The 26,781-nt window shown below is 35.1% G+C and overlaps 1 protein-coding gene and 1 long non-coding RNA gene across 4 annotated transcripts in view; one reads left to right on the top strand and one right to left on the bottom strand.

The window, feature by feature from the left end:
* LOC110179066 (uncharacterized) overlaps positions 1-10,689 on the top strand; it is a 69,067-nt gene extending 58,378 nt beyond the window's left edge. For both annotated transcript variants that reach the window (XR_015271693.1, XR_015271694.1), the window contains one exon: positions 8,445-10,689. This is a non-coding gene — a long non-coding RNA (uncharacterized LOC110179066). The remainder of the gene's footprint in view (positions 1-8,444) is intronic.
* Positions 1-26,781, bottom strand: part of LOC110181170 (uncharacterized) — a 68,413-nt gene that overhangs the window by 19,814 nt on the left and 21,818 nt on the right. Inside the window, exon 2 of one of the 2 annotated variants that reach the window (XM_086832713.1) lies at positions 11,615-11,646. The exons of the other annotated variant lie outside the window; for it this stretch is intronic. The gene's annotated coding sequence lies outside the window, so the exon portion shown is untranslated. The remainder of the gene's footprint in view (positions 1-11,614; positions 11,647-26,781) is intronic. 2 annotated transcript variants of the gene reach the window in all.

Genomic DNA, 26,781 nt, shown 5'->3' with positions numbered 1-26,781 from the left:
CGATCCGGCCCGAGTGAGAGTATATAGAAGGCTAACTACAAAGTTTCATTAAGATAGCTTTAAAACTGAGAGACTAGTTTGCGTAGAAACGGACAGACGGACAGAAGGACAGACGGATAGACGGGCATGCCTAGATCGACTCGGCTGTTGATCCTGATCCAGAATATATATACTTTATATAGTCGGAGGTGCCTCCTTCACTACGTTGCAAACTTCTGACTGAAATTATAATACCCTGCAAGGGTATAAAAAAAGAAAAGGAAAGAAACAAGGGAAAAAAATCCTAAATAGGCTTATATTAGCAAGCTTAAAATCCTTCTTTTTTAAGCGGGTTTTTGTGTGAAGAATTACTTTTGCAAAAATTATGATACAAGCATTGCTTGAAATATGTTAACTTTCTGTTATTTAAAAGCATACCAATTCTTAAAAATTTGCTTTACAAATATAGATCAACTTAATTTAATATATATTTTATATTGAGCAGTTTCAATCATCACCATTGTTGTGTTCTTAGTTTAGTAAGTTGTGCTGAATAAACTATTTTCGGGAGTTAAGTATACTTTACTATAAACATGATCATCACGGCTCTTAAAGAGAGCTTGGAAGACTTTTCGAGATCAATAATAAGCTCTTCAACACGGCCAAGGGTATGGTAATTAAACAATAATTTAATATAAACCATATTTTCATGTATCTTGACTTTTTTGAGCCTTGTTTTGGTTTCAATTATCAAGCGATATTTTATTAACGTCTTACCTTAATTAAGAAAACTATAAATTTTATGATTGCCACATCCACTTGATCAAAGTTTATCAACCACAAAGCACTAAATTAGTAATTTATATAAAAAACACACAAAAAGAAGAAGAAAACTAAACTTCCTCTATCTAGGACCTTGCTTAAGTACAAGACTTGAGAATCGCAGAGGAGAGCGCTCTATGTACTAAATAGTTAAACAAAGCCTATCTTTCAGTCGAAAGCTTGAAACTTAGTGACGGAGTCATTTCCGATCCTATTATTCATATATATTCTTAATCAGCATCAACAGCCGACTCGATCTAGCCATGGTTGCCACATCCACTTGATCAAAGTCTATCAACCACCAAGCACTAAATTAGTAATTTATATAAAAGAAGAAGAAGAAAACTAAACTTCCTCCAGCTAGAGCCTTGCTTAAGTGTAAGACTTGAGAATCGCAGAGGAGAGCGCTCTATGCACCAAATAGTTAAACAAAGCCTATCTTTCAGTCGAAAGCTTGAAACTTAGTAAAGGAGTCATTTCCGATCCTATTATTCATATATATTCTTAATCAGCATCAACAGCCGACTCGATCTAGCCATGGTTGCCACATCCTCTTGATCAAAGTCTATCAACCACCAAGCACTAAATTAGTAATTTATATAAAAGAAGAAGAAGAAAACTAAACTTCCTCTATCTAGGACCTTGCTTAAGTATAAGACTTGAGAATCGCAGAGGAGAGCGCTCTATGTACCAAATAGTTAAACAAAGCCTATCTTTCAGTCGAAAGATTGAAACTTAGTAAAGGAGTCATTTCCGATCCTATTATTCATATATATTCTTGATCAGCATTAACAGCCGAATCGATCTAGCCAGGTCCGGCATAAATTTATTTTTTGACATATTTAAATTTTTATAAGGGGTATCGTTAAAATGGTGAAAAATTTACGGTAATTTGAATTTTTTTAATTTTTGAATTGAGTATGCAGATTTGTTACCCTAATAAAAACTGAAATTAATGCATTTTTGGCTTAGTTATGATATATTTAATATTTGACATCTTAATACTTAGCTAACTTCAAAGGTATTAAGAAAATTGTTCATGTTTTTTTGTATATAAAATAAGTTTTTATTATATGATTAGTGTGCTTACCTTGAACTTCTATGAGTAGGAATCCCTACAATATAAATTATATATATTTATGATTAAAAACAATGAAGTAACACCTGTTTTCATTTCATTCACCTAAACATATTATATTTGCAGTTCACAGATTTGCATATTTCCTCTACACCAAACGATAGTTTGTTTGGCACCTATATGATACAGTCGTCCGATTTTCATGAAATTTTACACAAAATTTAAGACTAATATAAAATGGCTACACCTCAAACTTGATGATGATCTGTTTAAAACTTAAATAGTTGTAATTTTTAATTGTATTAATTTCTCGATCGTTCCTTTGAGAGCTATATGATATAGTAGTTAGATTTTCATAAAATTATAATAAAATGGCTATATCTCAAATTTGATAAAAATCTGATGAAAACTGAAAATGTTATAATTTTTTTTTGTAAAAATTTTCCAATCATTCCTATGACAGCTATATGATATAGTCGTCCGATCCGGCCCGAGTGAGAGTATATAGAAGGCTAACTACAAAGTTTCATTAAGATAGCTTTAAAACTGAGAGACTAGTTTGCGTAGAAACGGACAGACGGACAGAAGGACAGACGGACAGACGGACATTGCTAGATCGACTCGGCTGTTGATCCTGATCAAGAATATATATACTTTAATGGTCGGAGGTGCCTCCTTCATTGCGTTGCAAACTTCTGACTGAAATTATAATACCCTGCAAGGGTATAATAATAATCATATTTAACTGAAATAAACTAAAACGATATCTTTTTAAACCAAAAATACTAATCTTTATAGGCTAAAAAGGCATTTTAAATTAAATACTTTGGCTTATTATAAATAAACATCATAGAGTTGGTCGATTGATTCAAGGAAGGAAGGAATTCACGATGTTAATCCTAAAATCCTAATAAATAAATAAATACATTTATTGGTATACTACTTAGAAATTATTAATAACTGTATTTGATTTCATGTAACAAATTTATTTTAAGGACAAGTCGTCTGAATTCTTCAGAGAATACCAATAATTTAGATATTTTTTTGATGAAAATCTCTTTTGATTCTTAAATCTTATCACGATCTCATCCCTGGCGATTATCTCAAGTCCCCAGTGAACAACACTTATATTTCTGGTTCTTCAGAACTCATCTCCTGAACTGGCTTTGTGTGTGGGCACTTCTCGACTTAACTTGGAAGTCGGGAAAGGTGTAAAGCTAATTGAAAGCCACGCTCAAAGCGGCCAACTTCAAAAGACGACGACTTTGTTGTGGAAGCTAAATATTTTCATATATATAACCAGAACTATTAATGCCCAATGAGTTCCAGCCACCATTCAGTACAACATAACATATATTGCATTATTTTATAGACTACTCGATGTGAGAGTGGGTGGGAATGGAGTGACAGACCCAGTTGATAAGCTTCGGATTGCACACATGTTTCGATATTTAGCCAAAGGTAAACAACCACACACCAGTTAACAAATCTAGGTACAACTTTGTAAACATTTCTATCAATTTGTGGGCTTTATCAGTCTATAACTTTTGTCTCTATTTACCAAATGCTTCAAATTGACAGCTGTCCTGCGGTGGCTAACTGAAAATCGAAAATTCCTGCGATTAAATTGCAATTTCCACAACAGATGTTCGGGATTTATATTTCTTGTTCTCTTTTCTTTTATTGGTAATTGTAAGCGGATATTTATTTCCCATCATTTCCGCTTATTTACATTTCCTCTTTACAGAGATAGCAGACTTATTTACTAATAAAAATTCAAAAGATAAACACACAAATCAAAATCATAAACCCAAAATGAAACTGAAACTCTGGGTAAAGAAAAAAAAAAGAAACAAACTGGAAAAGTCATACAAATGGGTGGAAAACATCGGGAAAATGCCTAAAAAATTCTTGAGATTTTAAGGGTAATTTGTTTTGGGGCAGCTTATTAAGGCAACACGTGCGGGGAAATACCGCGAAATCTTATTAGAAAAAATTAAACAGCTTATTTGACTTTGAGCCGTGGACAGAAACACAACCAGAAAGAAGGAAAAACTCGAAAAAAATACATCCCAATGGGAGATTTGCATTGCTACAACTGATTGCACTTACAAATCATAAAAAACCAACAATGCGAGCGGCGACAGGGAACAGCCATTAGGCCCACTGTGCACAGTGGGTAGCGGTGTTGTGGCAGACAGCGAGGGTTTGAGGGATGAACCAGGGGACGGACTTGGCTGGGCTAATGCACAAAAGGAAATTATAATAAGCGCAGCTTTTCCCCGTACGGGAAAAGTCGAGCGGGGGCAAGAAATTCATAAATAAAAGACGCCGCAAAGTAGGCAATGCAAATGCTTGCCGCTGGAAACATTCGTTTTACCCGGAATTTTTTTCTATTCTCCATATTTCGCTGGGCTTTTTATCGCACTAATAAAAAGGATTTTCCCCGAACGACCAGAGAAATCGTATTGAAGTCCCGTCTCGCATTTCTTTGTATCATTTTACTGCAGGCGACGGGTGGTCGTCGAGTCTCTGGGTTCTGTGGGGGCTGTTGTGCCGCCCTCGCTCAGTTTATACCCTTGCAAGGCCTTGAAAGGGTATTTTAACTTTAGTCAGAAGCTTGTAACTCTGTGAAGAAGTCATTTTCGACCCCATAACTCATATTCTTGATCAGCATGAACATGACCCTTGTAAATACTAGCATAAGAACTAAAATTAAATCTTTTTTGGCTTAGTTATGAGTTTTTTAAAATAGTGATTTGTTGAAAAAATTAGTCATATAAAAATATCAATAAATTGATATTCAAAGAATGAAAATGTTTTAAACTTAATTATGAAAGATTTCCGATTTAATCCTATAATAAAATTGCAAACTGCAAGGGTATAAAAACTGTGGCTTCCCGAAGTATCATTCCTTCTTGTTATTTACTAGCCTTGTCATATTGCAACTCGACTGACTTTTCTTTTTATTTTTTTACATTTCAGCCGTCGTCTGGCTTATTCTGTTTGTTTTTCCCATTTTTTTCTACGCTTTTCCTTACATTTCGCATGGCTTTTCCCTGACTATGTTACCTTATAAATGGATTATGGCAATTAGATGGTGTTCTGGGGATGGCTGGTGATTGGGTTGACTGGAAACAGGCATTCCATGTTCTTTGGGTTATGAAATCCATTAGAAAGGCTTAGGATTTGATTTTCTTAAAGACGAAATGATGATGGGCTGTTATGGCTTATGGTAATGGAGAAAAGAATGTAGAGGGAACATATCTAATATAAAAACAGTCATAAATAACCTTAAGAATAACTTAAGAACCTTAACTTAACTTAACCTTAATAATAACGTAGAAAAATTGTTGTGGCCTTAAATAATATAAGCAAAATGTTTTAAGGCCTAAAATATTATTTAACTAAATGCTTGTTAAATAAAACTTAATATTTTCTGCAAACAAGTAGCAAAGAACATTACAAACACCTTCAAGAGCTACCTCTTAACAACCAAAACCCCCATGAAACTTCTTAAAAAACTCTATAAAAATGTATATATTTTTTACCATTCGATTTCGCCCATCATTAGAATCCCCTACCAAAACCTCGGACAACTGCTGAAACTATTACTTTTGCCAGTCATTCCCCTTTAACCAACCGAATGAGAAACCAATTAAAGGCGAAACAATCATCATTAGGCAGTGCCATACAAAATGATAATTCAAATGTTTTCAGCTGAGTGGCCAAAGCGAATCGGGGCAAAGAACATGGAAAATATAACTAAGTATACCGTGTTTACCGTGAAATTGAACAAATAATATGCCAAGAAAGTAGGCGCCTGACCATAAGATTGGAAAAAGTTCGAAAAGCGACTATTATTAATGATCTGATATATCAATCGGCTGGCTACCAGATCAAAGAGAGAGGTCGAAATATGATAGAAGGGGAGGGGATTGAAATATTTACAAATTACAATTTGAACAGGGAACAGGAAAATATTTCAAATTCGAACCGTTCGAAATTCTTTGGAGCGCACAAAATGCCAACCAAAAACTAAACTAAAACGGGGAAAACTGGGTTGGGGGTAAAAATATGTATGCTAGACCATAGAGCCATCAAAGACATTTAAGCATTTTGCGGTTTTTTGTGTGCATGGGATGCCTTTTGTCCTGTGGCAGGACATGTGCAGCAAAGTGTCGCATATGTGGCTCGACTACGACTACGACTACGTTTTTTACATGATATCCTTCCACCATAGCCCGGATTTATCCAACAGCCAGTCATCCAGCCTGGGCTCTGGGTCTCTCCGCTTATTGCCAGGCATTTATGAAATTCCGTGCGGAATTTCGGGGCGGGCAACTTGAAAGCCTGAGACGGAGACCCAGAACGAGACATCCGAAAAAGATGGGCAGACAAACTAATACCAACCGAGATGAGGTTAACAAACTGCCGTCCAAAGAGTGAGAGACCCCTCCATGTGAGTGTGCCTGCGTGTGTACTTCTCTTACTTTTTTCTTCTAGTTTTAATTTATATGTAAATTAGCCAACTCAGCGAGGGAGGGGTTGAAAAAGCATCTGCTGAATGAAGGCGAACTACTATTAGCACAAAGCTGTAAATAATGACAACCTGAGTGCAATTTGATGACAGTTGCAAGGGCAGAGTGTGTGCAGATGAACCTTAAGCCACTCTCAATCCAAATCAGGCTACAAATTGATGGAAAAAATATAACATATATATCAAAATCCCCACTCTAGCCATAACAAATCAGCCATGAAATTGTACAATTTATGGACAAGTTCAACTTTGGTCAGACATCATAAATTAAACAAATTTTAATCAAACAATAAGTAGCACAAAACAAAAAGATGATCTTCCAATATCTTTCCAATTTTCTCACAGTTTTCGTGATCCACAAATCACTCGAGGCGAAATACGAATGAGGAAGAGAAGAAGCCATCTTTTGGTTTATTTAAACATTAATTAAATGTTCAGCATGGGAATATGAGTAGCCCAAAAAATGTTTATTTATATATATCAGGCGTGAAAGTCTGAACGAAAAAATTTATGAAAGCTGACACAACATGTTAACGCCAGTTGGTATAATAATCAGCTACCTCATAGTTGTAATCGTAATCGGTGTATAGCAATCGCAATTGCAATAATAATCATCCATCCAATGACAATCGTCATAAATTATGGGTCCTTCTGGCCTGGCCTGGTCTGTCGGGTTTTTGGTCACCGCAAATAGCCAAACAACATAACAACTAAATTGATAAAAAAAAGCCACAAAAAAAGGGAAGGAACGGGAGCAGATTGTTAAGGTTTCGATAAAGAGTCGATTTGGGTATACTCTTTTGATTGAAAATATAACAAATATTTCCAAGTAGTGAAAAGGTTTAAATGTGTCTGATTTTCTATATTATCAATACCCATATAATGTTAAAACGATCTTAAATGTTATGTATAATAAGAGGGATAGTATTAACCATAATTACAAATATTTTCATATTTATCTTTTATTCTTAAAAGCTATTTTATATACTTTAAAGAAACCTTAATTCTGAAAACCCTTTGTGGTATCCATCTTAATAACACCACTATTTAAATCCCCATATTCCCATTTATTTGAAGGGTATATAAAATACCAATTGAAACGAAGCCGGTGGCAATTGGGGAAAAGGGGAATAGGAGCTATACCGAACTGAACTGAACTGAACCTTCGGGAGCTGCTCCTCCTGCTCCTGCTGACTGACTGACAGCAATCGAAAGCTATGCAATAATAATAACGACAGAACAAGGGACTGGGAGCAGCTGCCAACATTCACACGTCATTTAATTTCGATTAGTCGTCGTCGCCGCAGAGAGAAGTTGGTAAGACAAACAAATAAAGCGACAAATGCAATAATGTCGAATGCGGATGGAAAGCCAAATGCTTTGTGGTCAATACTTGATGGCTCACACTTTGTCTTTGGTAATTGTCGCCTTTGACCACGAAAAATGTACAAAATGCCTAATTGGCACTTGGAAACACGAGCTCACTCTCTCTCTCCACCTTAATTATTGAATTCTCCCCCTTGAGCACCTTCGATCTTGGATCACTTTTTTGTTTTCCTTTTTTCTGATCAAAGTTGCAGCTGAAAGTCGTGGAACAGCAGTCACATCTTCACTGCATTCGATTCACATTTTTGATTGATGATTTAATTTGAAATGTGGAAAACCCGAGAGGTGCTGAGAAATCCTCTAATGAAGTCACAGCCTACATCCGCTTCTGGTTCTGTTTTTTTTTATGGAAATCCACTGATTAAACCATGAGAAATGGCCTCGGGTGGGTCTATTAGTGACAAGCTTTGATTAAGATTTTATATTGAATGGAACTTAAATAGAATACCATTTCTTTAGAGTATTTATCAATATTTTTCACTGGCTAAAGCAAGCTATTTTGACTCATTATTTCTTTATATAATGACTGCCATTAAATGCTATTAAAAATTACATTTTACAGATCTTAATTTCCCATTATAACTTGTTTAATCCACTCTGTCTAACCTTCTCTCCCCCCGCTTGAAACATTCATCGAAGCTGCCCAAATTAGGCCAACACCCAACCAAATCCATTCCCAAAAAACTCCACGCAATAGGCCTGCTGCACCCAAAGGCTAAAAAAGGAAAATGTTTTCCCAGAGCGTTTAACACCAGCCAGTTGGAGCTCACCCGAAAAACCGGGTGCCTTTAACCCTCTCTCCCCCACAAAGTGTGAATGAAATAAGTTGGACCTACACAGCAACAGCAACAGCATTTTTCGCTTTGAAAATGATTATTAGGTCAGTTGCGGCTGACAGGACGAGGAAAATGGAAAAGCAGGGCGGCGGCAGCTGGACAAATGCCGCCCAAGGCAATGGCCAGGACAAAGACCTCGCCAGGGAAGGGGGGCAACAAGGGGTTAAGCCGGGCAGCAGTAGAAGCAGGCACCTCATACGAAAATAGCAGGGATTCCTTTTGAAGTTTACGCACAAGTATGCCTTGGAAATATAACCCCATCGAACTCCTGAAAAACCCAGGATGCAGGATAATAATTAACGCAATAATCATCGATGAATGGGTAGGAAAATGAGAGGAAGTCAGGGAAAATTATACAGAGAGAGAGTGAAGGAAAATAAGGAAAAAGCCTGTCAACTTGGATAATTTGTAGCTAAAAGTTGTGATTATTTTATAGGAAGTACTTATATATTTTTTTATAAATAATTATATTCCACATATTTGTAATTCACAAATATAATTTACAAGATTTATGTACAATGTTAGGAATATGGTTTCTTAAAGTTCTTTATATATATTATATTATATTAATTAATTAATTATAGTTATACCATACAACTTTAAGTTGTCATTATAAGGCGCTTAAGTGTATTTTAATAAAGTTTTTAACTTATTTTTGTATACCTTTTATATTTAAAAATTAAATATAAATATATATTAAATTATAGTATCTCTTTTAGCTACTTATTTTCTTCTTATAAACCTTTTGACATCACTGAAAGGAGGCTGCGGGCCGGTCAATGCTTAAAATGATTAACGCGCTTAACCCGTTGGTGCTCAGGCATGCGCTCGGCACCCTTAACCCCCTTCGCTTGGCCCCCACTGGTCCCCTTGGCCATCGTTTGCTCTGCGTGTGTTCATTTTGTAATTTGCGTAGGTGATGCCATGGAATTTGATTTTCACACGTGTTGCTTGCTTGCTTGCCAGCCTGCCTGTTACTGCTACTAGTGCTGTGCTACACCTGCTCCCTGCTCCCTGCTCCCACCTTTGCCCCTCCCACTTATCTTAGTATGCCCATCCCGCCCCCTTGTCCTTGTTGCTCATGTTAATGTTAATAATAATGGAAATGCTGGGTGTGTGCAATTATCTTCCATTTCATTGATTCCACACACGCGCCACATAAAAATAGAAAGCGCCGCGAGAGAAAAACAGAACCAGAGGCCTATCAAAGGGCTTTAACCCATTAGGAAAGCGACTGCAGATGGAGATGAAAATTGGTATGCGAGTATACATTGAACTTATTGGAAAGGTGTTAAGGTTTTGAGGTAATCCAACCAAGGAACGAACTAACGAGATATTCGAATTTTAAGTGTGATTTATCAGAGGAACTTCTGTCTATGTATATGTCTGTATTTCTATTTATTTATCTGCCTATCAATCTATTTATGTATCTTTGTATGTATATATCAATCTATCTATCCATTTGTCTATCTATCTATATAACTAACTATCTATCATTCTATTCATATATCTATATATGTACATATATAACTAACTATATATCTATATATCTGAAAGTCAAGGCTTATAATTGATATGCTTAAATATATACCACTAATTTTATTCATATTTACCAAAGTACCCCCCCTAAAAACTAAATATAAAACGTACTTCCAACTGGAATTCCTTAAACAAAAAGATTTGGCTTGTGTTAAATTACCTTACGGTCAGCAATTTACCTGCTCCGGGGTAACCTCAACCTCGAATTCAATAATTTCTTATGGATTGAAGTTGGCTGGCAAGTTCAAAGCTCACGATAAGGCCAAAAAGGAGAGAAAAGGCAAAACTAAAAGAGGCAGTACGCGGAGATGAAATAGTAATAACAATAATCATAAATACAGCGAGACGATGACAACCCTAAAACATTCAAGAGACCAGGCTCATGACAGGAAAATCTGCACAAGCTCAAGATGGAATCGCATGGAATCACAGATAAATTGTGTAAGTCATGGAACCAAAAGGGGAAAATGGAAAAAAATATGGCAAAACTCCAGAGAAAAAAAGAAAAAGAAAGAAAACCCCAACTACTACGTGAGTAGGAGGCTGAAATGTTGCGCGTGCGCAGAAATTGAAATGAAAATTGCTGGGCAGCGAAATCATGCCTTTTTGTGGGAAGAACCTCTTTCCTGATAAGTCATGGGAAGATCGCTGTACAGAGATATAACATTTAATTGCTCAATTGTTGTGTTGACAACTGGCAGCTTAAAAAATGTAAATATTTATATTTAAACCATATAAAAACAGGGGTAAATTAGATGCGCTTTGGAGGGAAAAAACACACACATTACCCCACAACAAAATGTGATGGTGATTTTTTTGTTTGGCTTTGCAAAATGCGAAAATCCCATTAAAAGGCACGCAATTAAGGGAGCTAAAATGCTAAAATGTCTTGGCCTCATTTTAATGGCCAGATAAGCATCGACTATATCGGGTCGACAGCTCTCTCTGCTCTCTCTTCTCTCACTCTTGGCCATTTTGTTCAAACGAAATGTTTGCGTGTGCCGGGCAATTTATCAAAACATTTGATTTAGTTGTAAGAAAGCATTTTCAACTCAATTTCAGTTGGATGTAAGGGACCCTCTTATGCCTTCTTCATATAGCAAAAAATGGCAGCTTACATGGCGGCTCCTGGAATCGAGGGTCCTTGCCTTCTTCAGCAACGTCTACCGTCGGCAATTTAAAAGAGTCCTGGCTCTTGGGGTTGGGATTAAAATAATTGCAAATACAATTTATGAGCAAGTTTACAAGAAACCATTTCGGTTTTGTGTTCTTCTTTAATGTGAAAACCCATTTTAGGTAGCAACTTACAAATAAAGTAATGTATCACCTTTTAGCTAACTATTATTTTTGAAAAATATAATGTCTAAACACAAGAGATTAATATATCATAGAGATTGTAGTATATAATTATATTTTCAAGCTAGAGAGACTTACCAAATTATGTAAAATCTTCAAACTATATGTATCTGCAAATATAAAAAGAAATAATGGCATAAGACTTTGGAATAAGTCCTTAACTCTAAAAAATATATATTCTACCAGACTTTGGTATAGATATAAACCTAAACACTCATAGAACCAATATTTATTTATTCAACAAACAAAGCATATTATTAATAGTGTACAAACGGTATTACTAATAATAGAATACCTTCTCTAAATTATGATTTGTGTTCATCAATTAGTTCTCATAATTTCCCCGGCAATCAAAGGTAATTAAATGGCCCGACTGAAACATTGAAATGAACCTGTTGTTGTAGTACTTTGTAATTAAAATGTCTGATACAAAACCAGATGCAAATTAACCAACAAAAAAAAAACTTGTAGCATTTTGCTATAATTTTTGCAGCTGATAATTTTATGCAAAAAACCGCTGCAGCGGCTAAAAATGAGACTTCGCCGGTTGGTGTTGTATTTAAATGGGCCAGGGGCGTAGTAGAGGGTTAATTGTTTTAGCCAGAAGAGAACACACACAGCATGAGCTCCAAGAGGTAAAATATATATATATATCTCACCATCTTTTAATTCTTACATTTTAAAATTATTAATTATTAAAATTTATTGAATTTTGTATAAAAAGTTGGAAATATTTAGAACAATAAGGACTATAACTTCAATTATTTCAGGCTACGAATTTTATAATAAATTCTTTCTTTAAAGAACTGGTATAAAATAATAACTAAATATAGATGGTTTACTTATAAATCTTTAAAAAATATTAAATTTACTTTAAATTCCTATAAAATGACAAAGTTATTATTTTTTTATTTAATTTTCAGGGTAATAATTATGGAAATTTAAGCAATATAATATTAAATCAAAAGCTATTTCCCAATCTAAACAACTTAAAGTAAAAGAAAGGCAAAAAAATTCTAAAGCTTTCTTAATTTAACATCTACTTTAATTTTTTTAAAATGTAAATTTAATTAAACATATTATTTTCGTAAAAACCAAATTATAAATCTGTATTAAAAGAATACGATAATTATTAAAAATACTTTCTTTTCTTTAAAAGTTAAATAATCTAAATGCCGTCGGAGTTGGCTGGAAAATACTTCTTAAAGTTTTTTTAAAGTTTACCTTGAAAAAAATTAAAAACTCTATAATAAATAAAAAATTCTAAACTTGATTTGCAAATTTAAGACCAAAAGTTAACCAAAATTCAAGTTTTAGCTCACTTGTATGCTCCCAAGCCATGTTTCTAATCAAATTCCCTTAAATTTCAAAAATTTGGAAAATGTTGATTTGTTTTTTTTCTTCTTATTTTTCCTTCTATATTTTTTTTTTATTCTTATTTCTTTTCGCTTGCTTGATTATAATTTGTTTTATTTGTTTTGAACACGTTTCAGGGATTGCTTCTGCTCACAACAAATACAAGGACGTAATAACAAGAGAAAAAGAGAGAAGAGAAAAACGATGAAGAACGATGGGTTGGATCGGGGGGGTGGGGTTAGGGAATGGGGAGCAGATGGAAGCAGCGACGTCGACGTCGACAGAGCGGCAATACATTTGTATTTGTTTGTCATTCCGCTCAGTGTGTGAGTGCTGTCGGTCTCGTTCCCTCTCTCTCGCTCGGCTGCTACCTTGCTCACTCTGTTTCATTTCAATTCCCATTTCAATTCAGATTGCGATTCCATTTCCATCGCCGAAACTCCGCCCCTAAAAGCGTTACACTGCGCAGTGTTCCGTTTCCACAGCGTTCCGCTATGTACTGGTTTTTCCTGCCTTTGCTTCTGTCTGCATTTATTTGTTTTGTTTGTGTCTTTGCGGGTTGGTTTTGCTTCTGCTTTTGGTTTGTTTTTTCTTTTGCTTTATTATTTACTTAAGAGCTTTTGTCTGTGTGAGTGAGTGTATGTGTGTGTGTGTGTTTGTGCATTTGTTTATGCGTCTCGTTTTACAATTTAAAGGCATTTCCTTTGTGGAAAAGTCCTTTCTCCGAAATTTCAGCACTGCGCACTCTCGCTCTCCCTCTATCTCTCTCCAAAAAGGACCCTCGCTCTATCTCTCTCTATCGCTCCCTCTTGGTCCCCTAATGCTCTGTCCTGCTCCTGCCACACTCAATCAGAAAATATTGTTATATTGAATAAATATTTTACTTACAAGGTAAAAACAATATTTTGGCTTCAGTCTATGCTTAATTTTTGGGGGTTTCAAATAGGCTACACAGGAAATATTTTGTGGGGGTTATACTTTCAAAATTTGGACCTTAATTTGAGATGGTTTTAAAGGGTATAACTTGGTAATAATTACTCAGCCCATTAAAGCTGAAATAAATTGTTTTTAAAATATTGTGTAATTTCTAAATAATTGAATTATTTAAGGGATGGTTATTTAAATTATTATAATCCGTAAATTGAAGTTTGAAAATTTAATATCTGAAATTTTCTATTACATGAAATAATAGAATTGTAGAAAACTTTAGATATCAGAACCTCAAATATTATAATTTATAAGTACGACTAAATTGTAAAGAAATACAAAAATACGATAGAGAAGTACAATAAAAGTATAGCCTAATATATTTTATATAGCATCAAATAATACAAATTAAATATATATGATATAAAAATATATAATATTTCATTAAAGAATCAATATGTATTTTTCTTTTTATTTATATTTAAGGCCCCTTTTTCATGTATATAAATCTAATTATTGTTATATTAAGAATTTATATAATTAAATCCGCATATTCTCTATAAATATATTTATTCTCTGTGTAGTCACTTTGTAGGGTTAAGAGGTTCGTTGGGTCCTTTGGCCTGCACTAATTTAAAATTTATGTTTTTCGAAATTTTGTCGGCAATTTAATTTTGTCCGTTGTAGTTTGCGTCGAGCACAACTTTATGATGATGACGATGGTGCCAAGGGGGGGTCAGAAAAGTCAGAAAGGTGGGTTTTTTAGGGGGTTAAGAAGGTCCACCAACTAGGGTTATTTATAGAACAGACTTGCCGGAACTTCTGCGGAATGTAAATTTCTTCATAAAGAATTCATTTCAAAGATGTCCTGAGAAGCCCAGAAAGTGGCCATTTTAAGTTTTGACAGTTTGTTTAATTTTTGAATAAAATTTGGAAAGTGTCCCAAAGTTTTTTCTTCTCTAATTATATTATTTAAAGTTTTAATATAAGTTTCACAAAGTAAAGTAGTAAATATGAAACATAATATCAACTAAAATTAAGTATTTCTATTATATTTATAACAAACGCTCGTTTCCATACGATTCAAGAAAACTAACAAAATTCTATCAATTTACATTACTTAGATTGTAATTTAAATTCAAGGTTTTTACTTATTTCACCTATTATCTTGTTTTCAATAAGATTTCCCAAAGCAAACCCAATTTCACCCCTTTCTGTGCATTTTTTCATGCCAAGTAATTTTCTCCAATTATCTTTTGGTGTTTGAAAATTGAAAGATTAATTGCCAGTGAAATGCAAAAATAATTTCGTATCTTCTGCAAAGAAGCAGCATATTCATTGTATACTCGAGCTTCCTTTTAAATCTCTTTATTCGAGGCGGTTTATATATGTACATACATATATACAACGTCCATGTACATGGTGGAGAATCCTGCCTGGGCTCCGCTTTTCTTTATATCCGCCATTTTATTGCCTTTTCCCCAGCTCAGCATTTACGAAACTCCCTCGTAGTACCCCCCTTTTTGGGGGAAAAGCTCGCCAAACTCTCGACATTTCATTTGCAATTTTCCTTTCTTGCTTGCATTTTATGACTTTTTCTTTAGCACTTCTTGGGCAGACTGCCTGCCACACCTACACACACACACACACACACACACACACACAGATAGAGAAGGAGAATTTTCCTTTGGATATTTCCAACCCAACGCCCTCTGCATTCTTACCGCACCCCTTTCCAAAGTCTCCTCGAAATTGGCAACATCTGTGTAATGCAATTTTCCCTTTTGGCTGGCAAGCGATTTCTTTTGTAGTTTCCTTCTTGCCTTTTTCCTCTATCATTCCTGTTTTTCCACCATGCCCCTGGTGGCTTTTCTTTTCGCCATCTTTTTAATTCCCATTGCCTTGGCATTGCATTTTCCAGCAGGCCAAGTCGTCCTGCAGGATTTATGTGGCTGCCAGGATCTTTGTGGTGGCACCAAAGCCACGCCCCTAACCGGGGGGAGTAGGGGAATACGTAGAGAAATAGAAAAGAAAATTTACCCCAAGTCATTGTTGGCTTTTGCTGAGTTTTTCTCTCGCATCCTTCCCCAAGCCACCGCCGACGCTCTAAAGTGTGCTACAAAAATTGTACAAAGTTTCCCTATTTAATGTCGGCGCTTTCCACACAGGATATGTCTGCGGATGAGCGTAATTTAGATATGAACCGAAAGAGCCCGAAATCTCAAACATATTTTCCTATTTTTTATTACCCCACTTCGATAATACTTTGTAAGGGGCTCAACCCACAAGTGAGAAGGGAAATAAAAAAATAAAAAGCCAGTGGGGGATAGCTGAGTCCTCAGCCTATGGTTTATGGACTTTCTTGGTCCTGCTTCAAGGATTGGGAGACTCCTGATGCTGCCACATCATTGTTGCCAGTGACAATAATTCAGGCAGGCCTGGCCAAAAGCCAGCAGCACCTGGAAATTTATGACCAACTCGTGCTCCTTAACCCATTCCCATACCCAAAGACAGTACTTGACCCTTAACTTAGGAAACACTGGGGAAAATAATGTGTAACTTAGACGTGAATCAGGTGAGAAGAAAATGTATATAGATGTTTAGGAAGAAATTTTTTAGAACAGAAGAATAATTAAACCTTAATGGTATGCAAATGATTATTATATAAATCCAACCTTGTAAATAAAATTATATATTATAAATTTCCTCATGATTAATAATGAATGTTGTTTTAATAATATTGTATTATTATTAATGTTGTATTATTAATATTATACATTATATTTTAAAAAATTTTAGATATCTTATGATTTTGGAGATTTTTTGAACTTTTCTCTAAGATATTTAAGTTGTTTCTTTAAAATTGAAGACTTTACTTTTACTTACTTTAACTTTACTTTAAATTAGTTTACTTGATATGAACAATATTGTGTGAAATAATAATGTTAGAGTTGACTTATGTCCATTTAATCTTTAGAAAATGTATGACTAATGTCATTAAATCACTTTAATATTTCTATATCTCTGAAAATAGATTTACACAAGCTGATTTCCACTTTTAATTAAATTAAATTTAACTCTCATTTATAGGAAAATATGTAATAAATAATAAAATAAATTATTCCCAGTGCATAACTAGGCTAACTTTGCAATTTTTGTTTTTTTGAATTCTACTTCATATTTTTCGTGTGGGACACTTTATCGCATTTGGTAAGGTCGTAAATACCTGAGTGGATGTGGAATCCTTGGTCGAAAAAAGTTATGCAAAGTTCACAACTTTCTTTTCTCTATCAGCGTCTTTTGCGTTTTTATAGTTTCCTGCATTTGGCAATGTCCTGGCCACACCCTCTTTTCCCCCTCTCAACTAACTTTATTATCATATTTGTTTAATATATTAGACATTTTTTCCTTCATCATTTTTTTTATCTCGTTTTTTGGTTGGGTTTTGCAACCCCCTGATTTTGCTTCTTTGGTCGATTTTTTATGCTCCGACTTGTGGCAACTTTGCTCAGCAGTTTTTGACATTTTCCATGATGGATTGCACTTTATGCTAATTGAGTTTAAACACAGTTACACTTTCCCTCACACTCACATGGACTTGTTTTTTCCTTGACTTTATTTTTTTGCCTTCAACTTTTGTCTTATTTGCAGTGTGGGTTCCATGGAAGGGAAGTAAGTATTTTTCCTCCTACATGGATATATAGAAACTTATATATATATATTCCTTCCTAGCTGCGATTGACAGACAGCTTGTGGATCGGCTTTGGGTTTGCCATTGGGGCTGGAGTTGCTTTAAGTTTGAGTGATTAGCTGCTAAGTTGCCAACTAAATAGAGTTTGACATAATTAGGGAAAATTGTATTCAGAAAAAATATAACAGAAAGTTGGAGAAAAAATCTAAGAACTTCAGGGAAAATTATAAAAGATATGGAAAGGTGTTGTACTTTGAAATTTTGATTGAAAGTTAATGAAAATTAAAGGTATTAAGACAAAAATTTGATAAATCTAAATCCAGGACATGTTTAGAAATAAAGGAAGCAAACTTATTATACATTAAAGATATATTTAATCTTAGAAAATCAAAATAAAATCATACTATCAATTTCGTATAACTAATAACCCTTATAATACAAATATCTTCCCTATAAAACCTCCTGTATTGTATCAGTTGCTCGTTTCTCTCAATAAATAAATAACTAACTCTTTTTTAGGTTACCTCACCAACCCAACCCCTCAATCACTCATCACGTGCCAACGGCCTGCAAATTCGAATTTCCCGCCATGCATTCATTAAACAAATTAGCCAAAAATATCACACAAAAGGCAGAGCCAAGCGCCGTTCGGAAAATATACAAACATATACGTATTCCTCTACAATCACAATCGGTGAAACCTCAACAAATTTTACAAAAATATTGAAATTTCCCTGCCGACCAATGATGATGATGTATGATGATGGATTGTCAACTTAATTACAATGGCAAACAATGGAGAGTTGCACAAAGTACATTTGCCATTGTCCGAATGGAGTATGCAAAAAGGACCGCAAAATAAAAGGACTCGCAGCGTGCGACACATGGCCGTGGAAAATGTATGGAAAAGCCGAAGGGTGGAAAGGGAGGGCGTGTGCTAAGGACTAAAAGCGGTCTAATCTTCGCTTGCAATTGTTTGCCGCCAGGGAAAAGGGCAGACGGAACCGAACCCAAAACCGCATCATAATTACACTATCACATTCCGAGCGAACACTCGGCCAACTTTGCAGCTCAGGCAGCTCACATATCCTGCATCCTTTGAAGCGCCACGCTGTAAATTAGAATGTTTTTGCTTTTTCACACAATTAAAGTCAACACTGGGTTTGGGGGCAGAATGGGTTTGTTCTGCCATTTCCCAGTTTTGCGAGCAATTAAAATTCTCACTTTCACGGCGTAAAAAGTTATCCTGCGAATAGAGATGTATATTTTCTAGGAGTATCATTAATTAATGTCAGCAAAGGATAATGAAGGCAGAGACTATCTGTGACTTTTACAAGCCACTTCACGGAAATTCGCTAAATCATTCAACTAATTGAAGGTTCTGGTAGTCTGTTAAACTAAAGGACTTAAATGTATTTATTAGATTTATAAGATAGTTCTATTTTTTTGACTTTACAAAGTGTTTCCCAGGCTATATTTGTTATTATTGCTAATGCTATTTAAGTTCTTAGGAATCCTCTATAATCTTTTGTATCTTACAGCCAAGAATACATACTAAAATATATACATATTTCAAGGTGTATAGTTCCTTTTTCCCTTCTCTTCCAAACCATTCAAATTTTATGCAGTTCCCTGATCCTTAAATATTTATTTCCCATGTTTAAAACCTATTCCTGGCTCTAAACTGAAATATATTTTTGATATTTTTCTGCATCTTCTCCTTATGACCCGAACCTTTTAATGGCGTCAATTAAAATTTTGTGTACGTGACAGGAATTTGATAGTGGGACTAAGCAAAAATACAAGACAAGGAGAAAAATATGAGGGAAAAATAAAAACTTTACTGTTTGATGTTTGAAGCTCAAGACAAGGTGCCCCAAGAACCCAACGAGATGGTAGATGATGGCCAGATAGTAGGGGACAGAGTGTGGAAATTATGAAATTTCGAAGCGTAAAATTAAAAAACCAAAAAAGGAAACGACGGAAAGAACACAAAAAATAAAAAAGAAGAAATCCTAAACGATATTGAAACACAAGTGTGGAGGAAGTAGGATGAAATGACCCCGAGAACCTCGAAGGCGACTTTGTGGGGGCGTGGCCCAGAACTTGCACCATCGACAGCAAAGGGTTAAAGGGTTTCAAAAAGGTGATTTGGAGGTAGAGATGATCTCTGAAAGTCAGAGTTTTGTTAGAGACTCTGTCTGCTGGCTGTCTGTGTCTGCTAATTGAAGATGTGATGGATAAATTAATTGATATCATATACGTATGGATGGATGATCGATTAAATGTAAACTTTAACTGGGGAGAAAGGCTTCCTAATTAAGCAGAGTAAACTAAATTCTATAATAAAAAGATGTTATGCTGATTAAAGCTTAGGAATGGGAGTTAAGTTATTAAAGTGGAAATTTATTTTATTTATACAAATAAAGGTTTAAAAGTTAATGAAAATATAGATAGATATAGATTGAAGTATGTCTTATAGTTGCCTTCAAATTCTGCTTAGTTATAACACCTACAATTAATTTTAAATATTTTTCTAAATATAGTTAGATCTGATACATAAAGTCATAACCATTTTCTGGTATTACAAACCTTTTTTTGTGACTTTTTGAAACCTAAAAAACTCCTATAACTCCCAAAGAATGTTCATAACTGTCATTACATTTGATTCAACCCTATTTTCTACCATATATAACATATACCCATATTAATATCCATTCTTTAACCCCCATCCAATCGAATTGGCAAGCCGCAACGCATTTATTTGTGCAATGGTCCGTGAAATAAATGTCAACCGCAACTTAAACCGCATATGCTGATAGCGCCTAACTCCCCTTTATTAACCCCCTAGTGCTCCCTTAACACCCTCCATCCTCCCCTCTCCCTCTCCCTTTCTCTATCTCTATCTCTATCTCTCAGGGGAAACAAGTCAGCCGAGACCAAGGCACATGGTCTACATATATGGCTATAACCTCCCCCTTGGACGATTTGGTTTGCTGGCTTTATCTTTTTATTGGCTGCCATATACCCACAAAAAAAGAATCAAGAAAAAACTGAAGAGAATCAATGTCGCCTTATGATTGTTTTTTTTTTTTTTTTGCTTTCTTTTGGGCCATTTTTTATGCTCAACTTGAAAGGTAAATTTTCGGCTGACAGTTATAATGTGAGAAATATGCTGGGGATATGTGTATGCAATGTGTGATTAGAGGAGATTTTTATCGGGATTTACAGAGAGGAAAAAGTTGGAATCAAGAAAAAATATAATCATAATTTCATTATAGAGCTATAAATAATATGTCTCAATAAATACATACTCAAATTAAATTGTTTTTCATCAATTAAAGCTATTCAAAGGTTTAGAAAACAAAATATATTTGAGAGATATGATTGAAAATAACCTTTTCCTGCCTATTTTAGTAATAATATTGGTTCTATACACAAAATTATGTTATAAATTTGCCTGAAGACTTTGAAATCCAACATTTTATATTTTATATTTTCCAAAGAGTTAAAAATTGGTTATAACAGGAACAGATCGAAACAGAACAGAAAATATCGGAATATAGGAAAGATATATACATGGTTTCAATATGGAAGATTTTATAATATTCCTCAATATATATATATATAATTTACCTTGTTGTATAAAATAATTCCATTTACACGCTTAGAAAATAAATCAAAGTCAAGAGATATGATAAATAAGTACCTAACCTTTACACTAATATCTTTAAGGATTTAAGTCCTGTCTATTTTACATATTATATTGGTTCTATTCATAAATATATTTTATTAATTTCCTTTAATTCTTTATTATCTACCCTTCTTAATATTTATATTATTATTAAGACTTATAAATCGTTTTTTAATCAAATATTTTTTAAATTAAATATTATCCAATTTTATTAGTTTTTTCCGTGTGTTAAAGCTGGCTAATAAATTTCAAATGCAACAAAGTGTCGAATCGATAGACAGACATAGACATTACAAAAAAAAGTATGGAAAAGACAGAGGCGGAACGGGGTCCCCAACAGCAGAAGTGCAACGAAGATTGATCTAGCGGAATGAATGGGCGTCTAAATGGGGGGGTGGCAGTGGTGCTGGTGGTGTGCTGCCAAAAGGGGCCGTCGTAGATAGGGGTGGGGTGGGTGGTTCAGTGGGTGTGGCAGTGGGTGGCAGTGGACAAGTGGAAACAAGCGATTGCGCCTGGCTGACTGCGGACATTATTCATTGTTCTCCCACACAGCACAGAGGTCCCGGTTTCCCTCCTCCTTCCCTCACTTTTGGTCAAAAACAAAAACTTGACCAGACGACCGACCACGAAGCGCAAATAAATTTTGCTCCCTTGGTCCTGCAGGAGCCTGGGGGAGGGGCGACCGGGAAAATCGAGGGTAGCAGACACTCGGTTAAACGTTTGTACAAGCCCATGAAATGTCCTTGCCCGAAAATACACACGAAAAAAAGGATGGTGGGGGAAGCGTTTTGTCCACGGACCACGGGCAAAAAAATCTCTGGACTTTACTTTGACAGTACAGAAGAGGGGGGATTGGGACGACGGGGTTTATACATCACGGACACAGAAAAGGGGATCGGAAGGACTCTCTGCGCATTTAGTCAGTCAATAAAACTTGTTAACGCCGTAATTGCTGGCAATTTATTTATGTGGGCTTTGTGTGGCTTGCCACTCGGAAAATAACGAATCGAATTGAAGGACTTCCGAGTGAATTAGGAATTATCTAACAGAACAATGATTAAGTGAGATATATTCTAAGAGATATTAACTTTTTATAGTTGTTTAATAGATTGTATATAAATTTGTGTTTAATTCTTTGAAGACTTCTTAACAGTCCAAGAAATATTTTTGTTGTTAACATTCTTAGAAAAAATTTGTTCTTTGATTACCACTATTTATTCCTTGAAAAATAGAACCTTTCTAATAACCCATTTCTCTATTATGCCAAAGAATATTAGTTTACCAAAATATGTATTAATTGTACCTTAAACTATTTCCCATAAAGTATTATTTATATTATTATATTTTCTGTATGCTTTCCTTTTAACTGACCTAAAAATAGAGTTTCCTTTTAAAATCCCCTCCCTTTTTCCACCTCTTTCTTTTCCTAAAAATGTAAACTTTCAATTGCCAATGTCTTTCGATCGAATCTGGGCTTTGTTTGCCTCGAAAAAAACAATTAAAAGTTCATTAGGAACGCACATGAAAATTAGCCAGGAACACGCAACAAAATCTGAGGTTATCGGTGGAGTTCGTGGAGAATTTACTACCTTGGTTCCTTTTGGGTTCATTTCTTGTGGGTGGTTCAATCGTGGGGCCTTGAAAGGGGGTGTTGTGTTGTGTTGTGCCAAGCCAGCCCAACTTGATTAATTTAAATTGGGTCTCTCGACGAAGAGTCTCTCAGTCTGCACTTTGAAAACTGGTCGCATGTTTAGCTCAAATTAAGTTGTCGCAAGTGTTAAAGCCAGAGTTGTAACACAGAGACTGAGGCCGGGGCCTGAGAGACGCATATTTATTGGTCGGTGCCGCCCTACACAAGTCGGAAACGCGTTCCACTTGTAATTGCAATTTTTCAAAATAGCGACGGCCTCCTAATGAGTTAAGAATCTATAAAGAAGCTGGTGTTCGAGAAGCTGATTGATAAAGTCAATTAGAAATTACAGGAAGTGATGAGATCGTAAAGGAGAAACCTCTAAAGGGGAAACTAAATAGAAAAATTAATACACGGTTCTATGGAACTAAAAGTAGAGCAAAACAAGGCAGAAAATTAATTTAAATTGTAGATAAAAGCATCTAAAAATAATAGTAGCAATGACACACCCTCTGTTTTTTGTATTCCTTTCTCTCCCCAGATTGATATTCTTTTCAAAAATTTCCCCAAACTCTGTGGAAAATCCTTTTCCATCTCTTTGTAGCCCCAAAGTTCAAAAGGCTACACAATGTTTTCACAGTCAAACGGCTGACAATTTGCATAAACGTCGCGGCACCCTGGAAAACTCACTCCTACACCCAATTTTGCACCCACTCACAACGGGATTTCGAACCCTTTCCTCTCTGGAAAAGCGGGAAGGGGGAAAAATCTGAAAAGCTTTTTGGAACGTATGGTTACCCTTGCTGTTGTTGTTGTTGCTGTTTTCACACCCAGCTACATGTGACAGGAACAAACTTCCCCCTCTCCACATATATATATTTTTTAAGGGGTTTATTTTTTTGTTTTTTTGGGAGAGGAAGGAGAATTTTCATCGCATTTTGTTTCATGTGTCAAATTTAAAATGACAGCAAATTTAATCGATTTATGACTTTGTTTTGCTTCATTCACAGAACAGAAAATCTTTGAATTTCGTATATATATATATATTTTTTTTTTGTATATATTGACGCCCTCGGTTCCTTTTTAGTTAATTAATTTTTGTGCCTTTTTGCTGGAAAAACTTGTGAAAAACTGTTGCTAATGCTGAAAAAACGTTGCAGTTTTGCCGCTTCAAGGAAAAGGCAAAAGTTTTTCAATAAAAGGCAAACTAATTTAATTGAATTGAAATGTCTGCTTGACATGATATTGTATGCACTCTCAAAAACAATTACAGACCCCTTCGTTTGCAACATTTTTTTTTAAATATTCTTCATTTCGCAATTAAAAATTATGGAAGAAAAATGCACACGAAAAATATGAATAACTAAAAGTTTTTTTGTTTGAATATATATATACGAAACAAAAAAAAACGGTAGCCGGCCTTTTTAGTTTTCCAAACAAAATACAATTTATATGTATATATATATATATATCTATATAACAATCAACGGAACGTGTTGAGTTTTCCTTTGCGGCGATTAAAAAATTAAAACTAAATTGCCAATTTGCATGTTGGCGCGTTGTTAGTGAATCGACTGCACCTTGCCATCATAACTCTAGCCATAAATATATATATTATCCATATTATATATATATACATTTTATATATGAAATTAGGCGCAACAATGTCCGAGAGAAAATAGGGAAAATATGGAGGGAGGGAGGCGCATTTTAATAAACATTTAAATAAGCTGCGTAGTTTTCTGCCGGCTGGGTGAGAAATTAATTAAGGCCAGTGGAGAATATGAGGAGGCTCTCACAGTTTTCCGTTCAGTCGAGGTGTTGAGAGTCTTCAATTAGTCTTCAAGAAGCTCACAATATAAAGAAAAGGTGGGTTTTAGGGGGTTGGCGGAAGAGTTAGTGCCTCCTGAGGCCATGGTGTTCTACTAAATTGCAGCAAAACATAAAAATAAACTATGGAAAAAGTTATAGAGTTGTTGGGTAACTTTACCCCCAAGGCAAAGGGAAAACCAAAATTAGTCATGAGAAAATATGATATTTATATTGAGAAACTATGTTTTCTAGGGACATGATATGGTATAGTATTTATAGTATTTAGAAGTCATTTGGTTGTGTTATTTCAAAGTTACATACAATTTGCTGTAGTAGTAACAATAAATGTATTCATAAATTCACTAAATAATAGGTTTAAATAAAGAAGATATTATTGTATATTATATTTGCGTATTTTTGTGACCAGTTCTTACCATTGATTCTGACGATTTCTTGATATAATAGGATTAAATTAGCCGACTTTAAGCAAGGAAGATCACAAAGATATAAATTTATCATAATTGAAAATTATATTAAAAGGTAATAAGAATTGGTTTCGGGAAGCCGAAATTTATATACTCCATCATTATTACGTTTAATGTTTATATGAATTTTTTTTGACAAATCATAATTCAAAAATTCATAACTAAGCCAAAAAAGGCATTATTTTAATTAGGAAAGCTGCCCTTTGTTGGTTTTTAATCGGTTAACAAATCTACGTACTCAGTTTAAAGCCTCAAATATACCAAGATATTTACAAATATTAATATATAACTCGCCCAAATGCCTTTTATCATTTTTCCTTCCTAGCCCTATAATATCTTTACTTCCTCATTTTCCTGATCCCAAAACTAATTGCTTAATATTGAACTTTCCCAGGGACAAAAACTTCATTAAGATTTTGCCCCACAATAAATGCCATTGTGGGTCTCTTCTCCCAACCTCATTTTTTTTGAAAAAATGGAAAACCAAGCCTTGAGATCTTATCCTAAAGCCTGGACGAAAATATCAAATCCAATCACATTGTCTTTGCAAAAAACAATTTCAACTGATTTATAGACCTTCGACTTGAAGCTATCTTCTATGCAATATGCCTTCACCTCTTCCCCCTGATGTTTTTCCATCCCAAAAACATTTGCAAATGAAGTTGCAAATCAAGTTGCAAGGGCTCTTTTTCGGGGAAATGTGTTGTGTGGTGTGTGTTTATGTTTTTATTTTTGGTCAGAGGCATGCAACCAATTTCTGCCTATGACAGCCGCACAAAAGTTCAACTGATGATACATTGTGGCGGCAACTGCAGTCTGCCACAAACACAGACACACACACCCAGGACACACACTTCAGTACACACACTCAGTGGATTGCAGTTGCAACAACGAACGAGTCGAGTCTTCATTGTTTCAGTTTCGAGTTCGTTTTGTGGTCGAAAAGTGTTGCAAAACTGTGACTGGACGTGGGGCGGTGTTGCAGGGGAAGCTGGTTTATGAAATGAAAGCAAAGATAAGGCCAGCAAATGGGGGAGGGAGTGGTGGGTGGGAAAACCTTTCGGGTGGCGGCAAATTGCATTTTGCAATAGGAAACACCAGTCCCATGATGCCACACGATGCACGGGGAGAAAAATGGGGGAGAAGAGCAGGTATCATCAATACCTTTAGGCTTTTGTAATTAAGATTATAAATTTAAAAATATATGTTATTCAATTGAATAAATTTAACTTATATACGAAAAATGTTGTGAACTAAATATAAAACCTTGATATAGCAAAATAAACCCCAAGTAGCATTCAACTTCTGATACTTTGATCTTATTTTTCCCGGTGCCTTTGCAAGCACCCTGCCACAAAAAGCGGCGACACAAGAGATGGAGGTGGTTGCAACTTGGAGGAGTGGCAAGTTGACAATGTGCGAACAAATAATTCCATCAGCAGGAACAAAAGCGTCGAGTGTTTGTTTGGGTGGCGACGATGGCATCGGCTTCGCAATCGAGCGACGTTGTCCTGGGCGAAAAGGACCAATGCACATAGCATCAGTGTGAGACTGTGCATGTGCAATATGTTACACTTTGCTGACTGCTGGGGGGTTGGTTATATCCTTGGCCAAAACCCCTTTTATCCCCTTTCCCCTTCTAGTAATCTG

Source organism: Drosophila serrata, unplaced genomic scaffold (genome assembly GCF_035046125.1).
Source record: "Drosophila serrata isolate PLE 108 unplaced genomic scaffold, ASM3504612v1 contig_249, whole genome shotgun sequence".
Classification (NCBI taxonomy): domain Eukaryota; kingdom Metazoa; phylum Arthropoda; class Insecta; order Diptera; family Drosophilidae; genus Drosophila; species Drosophila serrata.
The sequence above is the reverse complement of the archived record's forward strand: the minus strand, read 5'-3'. Positions and strand labels throughout refer to the sequence as shown.